Source organism: Sceloporus undulatus, chromosome 2, assembly GCF_019175285.1.
Source record: "Sceloporus undulatus isolate JIND9_A2432 ecotype Alabama chromosome 2, SceUnd_v1.1, whole genome shotgun sequence".
NCBI lineage: Eukaryota > Metazoa > Chordata > Lepidosauria > Squamata > Phrynosomatidae > Sceloporus > Sceloporus undulatus.
The window spans coordinates 158484818-158494039 of NC_056523.1; the positions used below are offsets into that span (position 1 = coordinate 158484818).

At 41.8% G+C, this 9222-nt stretch overlaps 1 protein-coding gene across 1 annotated transcript in view; it reads right to left on the bottom strand.

Annotated features, from left to right (window-relative positions):
- DGKA (diacylglycerol kinase alpha) overlaps positions 1 to 6236 on the bottom strand; it is a 75348-nt gene extending 69112 nt beyond the window's left edge. Inside the window, exon 1 of the mRNA XM_042449494.1 lies at positions 6047 to 6236. The gene's annotated coding sequence lies outside the window, so the exon portion shown is untranslated. The remainder of the gene's footprint in view (positions 1 to 6046) is intronic.
- Positions 6237 to 9222: the final 2986 nt, after the last annotated feature.

Genomic DNA, 9222 nt, shown 5'->3' on the forward strand with positions numbered 1-9222 from the left:
TGCACACATGCGTCCCTCCCATCTTCCTCAGTGCCTCATTTGTTCGGCCATCCTCTCTGGCAGCCCTGGGTGGGCATTTGAGTGGCAGGCAGCCCCCCCAGCAGTGTCAAGCACCCACACTAGGGCACCACTGCATTTTAGCCCATATAAATGTCTTTTTATTGTTTTATAATGTTTAAGCTGACTAAAATGATTTTATTGCCTGCTGCCTCAATGTACTATGATGTAGGGTAGGATAAATATTTTGATAAATAAAAATAAATCAATAAACAAGTAAAGCAAATATAGCAAGGCTGGCCATAGGAAAATAAACCCAAATTCCGTATTAGGAAAATATCTTTATTGGCCAACTCTAGGTAACAAAATAGCATGATCACATTAGTTGCATGGGGTTCTCAAAGTAAGTTACTTTTTCAAGTTCTGCTTTCATGTATGTATCTTTAAATCTATAGCTGGACAAAAGAAAGCAATAGGGCAATGACCACATCATGAAAAGGGATGTGTGTGTTAGACATCCTGCCAGAGAGTAGTACCAGGTTCAGTGGTTTGAAGTTACAGGAGGGTAGATTTCAATTGGAACTTCTTGACAGTAATAGCAGTTCAGCCATAGAACCAGTTGCCTAGAGAAGTGGTGGGGTCTGGATGTCTTCCAAAAGAGGCTGGACAGCTACTTGCTGAGGATGCTTTAGATGGAGATTCTGCTTTGAACAATGGGTTGGACTCTGTGGCCCATGAGGCTTTTTCCAACTCTACGATCTATAACTCACTTCCAGCATTACTTTCCCTCCCCCTGTTAGCTTAATTAAATAAAACAATAATGCACCATGAGATAACTGATCACAGATATCCCGGAGTCTTGCCTAGTTTGGGAAAGCAGTTGCATACATAGGCTTCCTGTGATTACTCATGCTGGTTTTCCTGGAAAAGTTGCCTAATGCATATGGAATATTGATATATAAATTTAATAGATTTCTCTAACCACAGAGAAGACAAATATGGTATAAAAAGTAGGATCCATGCTGGCCAGGATTTTCTGCTGGTTCCAGTTGCAAAAGTAACTTTTCTATCTTTGACCAAAAACCATGAAGTCCACTTTGGAAATCTAGTGCAACAGAGCAGGGGGCAACCTTTTCTTCCAAACTTTCAAGCAGTGACACCACCAACCAAAACCCTTTGCGTCTCCAGTCTTAGGTTGAGACAACTACACCTCCCTCACAACTTCTCTTCCTCCACCTCAACTGCTACTAGGCTCTCAAACTCAAGTTCATAAACTTTGTAGCTTCCTCCTCCACACTGTAAGGGGGACAGACAGAAGATACAAGCATTACTTCACCTCCATGCTTCTCTCACATGTGGGGGCAGAGCCAACTTTAGTGTTACCTTTCCTGGAACAAAGTTCCACTGAACTCAGTAGGATTGCCCTGTTAATCACCATTTGTCAATAAAAGATACTGTCTTACTCACTTTGAGCACTTCATATCCTCAGAATAACATAGAAGTAACATTCTATACCAAACTAGGTGTTTCTCTTGGCATACCATGGATGTATTAATAGCTAAAATATTGAGTACTTGGCTAGCACAAGAGGGGCATTTTTACAGAAAAACAATAGACGTCTGTTTATAAGACAAATATGTGTTATTTTGACTTATTAGTTGACCGTCTCTCATCAATCCATCAACTTCAAAAAATGAATAAACATTTTACAAAATGCAAATTTATTTATGGATTGACAAATACTTGAAAAGCTATATCTTTTCTATTAAGAAATCCTGTCTTAAAAGTACAGTTCTCTAAACTTGTTCTCCTAAGAAAACTCCCTATAAAAATCAGAGGGCTTGGCATTAACATTCACAAAGTAAATCATGCACTGAGCTGCTGGTTCTTTTTAAACCAGATCTGTTCAGCCAAATGTTCCCTGCAAAAAAAACAGAAAATTATACTTAAACCCTGTAAGAGTCTTTATATACAAATCACAGCATGCCTTCTGGTTTCACTGCCTTTATGGCTCACAATAATAGTGTCCTGAAGACTTCTTGGCAACCAGAAAATACTTGGAAGGCTTCTCCAAGATCACAAAGCAGAAAGCCATAAGAAATTACTAGTTTTATTATAAAGTGGTTAGCTTATGACCGATGCAGAATGTGTCCCAAAGATTTTTGCTTGGATTTCTCTTTCCAACCATTCTCAAGAGACGGTAAGATTTGGTAGGCCTCAGTTTGATGACTGGGAGCAGAACACTGATAGAATCTCAGCAGACCTCCTGAAATACAAAGGAGATCAAGAACCATTTGACTGTTTCATTCATAGGCATGCACAAAGGCAAATTTATTTTGCAGTGCTTGATCTCCTTTGAATTTAAGGTGGTCTGTACTGTATACTTATATTGTAGTTAAATATAAAGAGCCAAATTTTTCAAAGGTAATAGGCATAATGGACAACTATCACCACATTGCTTTTGGGGCCCCCTCTATGTCTAAAGCGTGTTAGAATAATTTCCCACACAAGCAAAATTATGCTCAAAATTCTTCAGCATAGATTCCAGTGATATATAGAAAAGAACTGCCAGATGTCCAAGAGGGGTTCAGGAAGGAAGAGGCACATTGCAAAAATATGATTGTTAATGGAGCGAGCCAAAGAATTCCAGGGGAAAAAATCAGCATGTGCTTTATAGACTATAGCAAGTCCTTTGACTGCAAAAATCATGACAAGCTACAGAATAATCTTAAAGAACTGGGATTGCCACTACATCTGATAGTCCTGACGAAGAATCTGTACTTAGGAGAAGAGGCTATTTGTAAGAACAGAATAGGGAGAAACAGAATTGTTCCCAATTGGTAAAGGGGTCAGGCAAGGGTGCATTTTATCACCCTGTCCGTTCAACTTGTGTGCAGAAAATATGATATGTACAGCAGGTTTAGACATGGAAGAAGGAGGAATGAAAATAGGTGGAAGGAACATCAACAATCTAAGGTATGTAGATGATACCATACTACTAGCAGAAAGCATCACAGATTTAATCACTAAAGAAAGTCAAAGAAGAAAGTGCAAAGGCAGGCCTAATGTTAAACATAAAGAAAACAAAAATAAGGACCATGGAGGATATTAAAATAGTTAAAGATTTCTGCTATTTCAGATTAAACAGTGATCAGAACAGAGACTGCAGTCAAGAAATCAGAAAATTAGGAATGGGAAGGACAGCTATGAAAGAATTAGACAAACTCCTAAAGTGTAAAGTTATATACCTGAACACTAAAGTTAAAACCATCCAAAGCATTGTATTCCCCATTACCATGTACAGACGTAGTGAGAACTGTTCAGTGAAGAAAGCAAATAGGAAGAAAATTAATTCATTTGAGATGTAGTGCTGGAGAAGAGTGCTGAGGATATATGGACAGCTAAAAAAACAAACAATTGGGCCCTAGAACAAATCAAGCCTGAACTCTCCCTGGAAGGCGACTAAATTGAAGCTGGCATACTTTGGTCAAATCGGGGTAGGCAGAGAGCAGTAGAAAGAGGGGAAGGCCACATGCCAGATCAATAGCTTGAGCCTACAGGACCTGAGCAAAGAGGTAGAGGACAGGGAGTTTGGAGACATCTCATTCACAGAGTTGCTGTGAGTCAAAGGAATTTATCAGACAAGGGAAATTGGAAGTATAATCCAATGGCAACCTGAACACAATCATGGGGTTATTGCGTGATAACCCACTACACGCAAATTCGGGCAATGGGAAGTCAGTCCGAATGCCATCATGTGGTTTCACATTATTGCGATAGACTGCCACATGCAAATTCGGGCAATGGCATGCTATTTTCAGGCAATGGAGAGCCAGTTCGAACGCAATGCGCATTCACATAATTGTGCTAAACTAGAGACTTTAAGTGAATGCGTTATGGTCCCACTTTCTTTTCATTCGAATTTAAGGGAAATTCCTCCCATTTGATAAATTCCAAAGTCAACTTGAAGGCAGCTAACAACAATGAAGTAGTTTATGCTGCAAGTCCCATTAAAGTAAATTGTCCAAGATCACCAATGAGACTGATGGATAAACAGGAATTTGAACTTTGATCTCTCACCTGCCTCTCAACATAAAAACTCAGCTGAACTTAGATAACTATCCCACAAATGCATGAAATTACATTATATCTGCAGGCCTGTCTATAACCTATTGGCTGGTTCAGTTCTTTTAAATCTCTGGGTGCCTCCAGGTAGATGGTCCCTAGCACTGTAAAGTCTAAGTATACTGGGCAGTTTATTCAGTTTTTCCTTCCTTACATACTAAATCTATATGTATGTGTGTGGTAAGAAAATATCAAAGAAGATGCAGCCAAATTACACATGGAAGATAATTTAATCTGACAACCCTGTAAAATGATGTGAAATAAGTGAATGTACATGTGGCAGAACTTTGAGTCAAGGTTTCTGATTCTCAACTTCAGTTATTCTAGTAATATTCTTTTTCCTACCACAAGAGGTTATTTTCTCCATACATTGAATCCCACAAAGGTCACAGACACAAGACCCAACTCTGGCTATTAGAGCTCTCCATTCATTGTGCAATTGATTTCTGCAGCCTGCTTTAGGGAGCTACAGAGAGGATTCTCATCTGTGTTGTTTTTTCAATAGAGATTTCAAAGTCAGAGAGGTTTTTGAGGATTATCCCACACAGACTGAAGGGGCTGTAGCTCAGGAAAAGAGCAAGGCATAACAAGGAAGGCTCCACAACCAGTATTGTCAGCATCTGAGTTCAAGGGACACCAGGAAACAATCTGGAGATGACCTATACCTGTGATATTGGAAATACAGTAGGACCTCCACATTCGCTGGAGTTATGGGCACAGGACCTCCATGAAAGTGGAAAAACCACAAATAAACACTACTTTTTAACCTGGGAGAACATCACTCTAGGGTCCTCCAGCAGAACTCTGTCATTAACATCTACCACAATTTGACCTCAGAATCATGCTGGAGGACCTACAGATGTATAGAGAAGTGTTTTGTCCAGGAAATTCTCCAAGTCCTCCAGCGCAAAGGTCAACTTCCTGCACAATTCGTCTGGAAGACCTAGCTCCTTTCTGGGCCCCACAACATATTCCAACTCCCAGAATTCCATAGCCTTGAGCCAGGGCAGTTAAAGCAGTGCCAAACCGGATTATTTCTCCAGTGTGGATGCAGCCTGAGGCAGCCTTATCCCTGGTCCATCTGAATCCTCAACACCCTCCTTCTTCTTCTCCTTCTTGACAGGAAATGAGGCCAGGCCAAGCTTGCCCAGGGCCAGAGAAAACCACAGGCAGCCTTCAATGAGAGAGGCAACTGATAGTATAACATTCAAGTCTGAAGTGGCATTCAGCACACACACACTCCCCAACAGACACTGGGCTGCAAATGGGTTTCCTTCCTCTTAATGCGGGGAGGGTGGAGAACAAAAGAAAGTTTGCAGCTTTCATTGTTTCTTGATGCAACAATGTGCCACATTTTTCTCAAGCTAGAGGAGGAAGGAGGGGGGGATGAATCACCACAGTCCCTGAAGTTTCCCTGGCCTTCTCTTCTCTCCCCCAGCCCTGAAAGGACACAAAGTTCTCTTCATGGCTGGCTAAAATAAGAACCTGCCAGGCATGCTCCCCAGGAGTTAGACATATTTCAAAGGGACCTATTTTTGCCCCTTCCTTTCTTGCAGCACTCCCTGGTAAACACACAACAGAGACACAGCTCTCCAACAAAGGCGGGAAAGGGGGGTGAGGGGAGAGAAAAAGGACCACCACCATCCTCCCACAGCAGCCCCACCTGGCCACAAGCACCAAACCAGCCAGGGCTCTGGGCCTTTCAAATCCCCATCCCACCCATGGTTTTTGGCTCCCTCACAGTGGCCTGAAAATGAGGCTACATATTGCCATGCCCCAACTTCTGCTATCTGCTCCCCTCACCCCACTTTCTCACATCTCCTCAGACCCCTTGGTCCAAGGCATGTGTGTACAAAACACTCCCACTCCTCTGGCAACAAAGAAAGAAGGAAGGGGAAAGCAACCAGGGAGGGGTGTCCCTTACCTTGCAGCTGGCCTCAGCAAGCCTGGAAGTTGGGCCGAAGAGCTGCTCTGAAGCTCGGCCAAACTCAAGCACACCCTTCTCTGAGCCAGCCCCACTCCTGACATCAGCGCAAGGCAGTCCTCGGCCGACTTCTTCTTTTCCTTCATTGTGTACGTTCAACACACCCACACCATCTTCATCACCAGAGGGGCAGGGACTAAAACTAGCTACTTCCTCAGAGCTGGCCATCAAATGAGAGAGCACCAGAATGTGAAGACTGCAGAAACACCCCTGCAAACCTTCTTTAAGAGGAATTCACAAATATAGCCTTGTTAGTCTGGAAAATCAGCATGCAAAGGGATCTTGTGGCACCTTTCAGACCAAGGCTGCATCTGCACTGCGGAAATAACCCGGGTGTGACACCACTTTAACTGCTGTGGCTCAATACTATGGAATGCTGGGGATCGTTGTTTGTTGTGGCACCTCTGGAATCCCATAGTATTGAGCCATGGCAGTTAAAGTGGTGTCACATTGAGTTATTTCTGCACTGCAGATGCAGCCGATCTGAAAGAAAGAAGCCAGGAACACAAGCTTTCCTAGACTTGAGTCTACTTCCTCAGATGTGTGTTTGGAGCAGAAGATTCAGAGACAGGCCTATTGTATATACTCGACTATAAGTTGACCTCATATATAAATCAAGGGCAGGGTTTGAGGGCAAAATTATGGATTTTGATTTGACCCTTGGATAAGTAAAACTTAGGGACATGCAACAAAGGATCTAAATCAGCAGTTCTCAACCTGTGGGCTGTGACCCCTTTGGGGATTGAATGACACTTTCACTGGGCTCACCTAAGACCATCAGAAAACACATATTTCCGATGGTCTCAGGAACCAAGACACTCCAATTTTATAGTTGGGGGTCACCACAACATGAGGAACTGTGTTAAAGGGTCGTGGCATTAGGAAGGTTGAGTACTGATCCAAATGATGAAGCAAAGGAAAACAATGCCAAAGAACCTACAAAATTATGGCAGGCATAACTGTTTTGGCTCACACTAAAGGCTGAAGGGAAGAGAGAGTAGAGGGAGGTCAGTGCTTCCAGGAAAAATTGCACTCTTGCCTTTTACCAGGGGAAGGATCCCTTTTGAATAAGAGTTAAAGTATAGAATTTACATTGATCCTTGGCTAAGTCGAGCTAGGTTTTTGGGGTCAGTTTTTTCACTAAAATTTCTAGAAGTATACATGAGTATATACAGTATATAAGGCATTTGAGTGTGAGAATGTCGATTTAATTTCAGACCTTTGTGGGTATGGAGATGAGGTGGCAAGTTCAGTTTCAACATGCATCTGAAGAAGTAGGGTCAAGTTTTCAAAAACTCATGCTCCTTAAGAAGAGGCTTTGTGAAACCAGGACCTATTTCCAAGGCTTGCTCCCCCACCTTTCCTCTACCCACAAAGTGCCCTCCTTCTCACTAGCACCAGGTTCTTTTGCCTTTCTTTTGCATCCACACTTACACATATTTTTGTTTTCAGAAAGAGGGAGAGTGAGCAAAATCAGGAAGTTAGGGGAGTTACATATAGAACTCTTAGACAGTGGTGAGAAATTCTGGGCGTTGAGATCAGCAGTTTCCAAATCTGATCTCTCCTCCTCCTCCCAAACTTTTTTATGTGTAAAGTTTGAGTTAAATATTAAATCTATTTAAATAAAACCATTCTCATTTGAATGATATTATTTCTTTATAAAATGTTAAAATGTGAATATACATGAATGTGCAAAAGAAAATATGCAGACTAAATAAACAAAATATTATTATTCATACACTATGTTGAGTCCAAAGACATCTGCATGTAGATATAAAGAGGGGTCCCAAGGCTAAAATGTTTTGAGTACCACTGCCCTAGAGGGTTCATAAACTTGTTTCAGGTAATCCACAACATCTAAAATTTTATTTTTCTCTCTTTGATTTCCTGCCTGTTTCTTTGAATTTTTCCTGTCCCAGTGAATTTGAGGTACAAGCTTTAGGCCTCTCAAGTGTTCATTGTAAGCTTTTTTGTTACAGACTAGCCTATGTTGTTGTTTTTATGCATCTTCAAATAGTTTCTAAGTTATGGTGACCCTAAAGCAAACATATTATGGGGTTTTCATGGCAAGTTTATTCAAAAGAGTTTTTGCCTTTGCCATCTTCTGAGGATGAGACAGTGTGATTTACCCAGGGTTACCCAGTGGATTTCCATGGCCAAGCTGGGATTTGAACCCTGGTCTCCCAGTGTCCTAGTCCAACACTCAGACCACTACACCATGCTGGCTCCTTTGTGAAGGAGCCTAAATATCCTAAAGGCACCAGATCCTGTCTGATCTTAGAAGCCAAGCAGGGTCAGCCCTGGTTTGTACTTGGATGTTGCTGTAGGCAACATTTCAGAGGAAGGAACTGGCATAATCACTTCTCAGTATTCCTTGCCTAAGAAAACCTTATGAAATTAATGGGCTTGCCATAAGTCCATAGGCGACCTTGAGATAGGTATGCATATACACACAGAGACACACATAGCATGTATGAAAGAAATCACTTTCCAGGGCAATAAAATAAATCACAAGCAACATTTTGTGCTTATGTGTTTATGAAGATTTTTCTGGGATTGGGTCTATAACTTTCTCAAAAGGGACTATGATCCAAAATAGATTAAGAGCATCTACTGCTCCGGGTGCTAAGTTCTGATATGTCCATAGACAAAGAATGCAGCCTAGAATCAGTGGCAACTTGTATACTAAGGGGGGGGCTTACCCTATAACAGGGATAGGGGACAGCCCCCGCTTGGTCCATGAGCTGCCCATGGTCCACATTTCTCTGACTGTGGACTGCAATGAAACAGCAGCAGTACTAGACAATGTGGTTTTCAAGCAGCTTTGTCCACCCAACAGGTCCGACACATCCAAGGAACTACACAAATTCCAAGAAGTTTGAAAACTCCTTGCCCTAAAGTATAGGGTTGCATCAAGATTTTATCATACTTCAAATATGGCTAACACAATTTTAAGTAGTCATTAACTATGCCTTCATCCACACTACAGAAATGAAACAGTTTGACACCACTTTACCTGCCATGACTGTACCCTACAGAATCCTGGGACTTGCAGTCTCTCTGACCAGGCTGAATACCTCAACAAACTACAGATTCCAAGATTCCACAGGATGGAG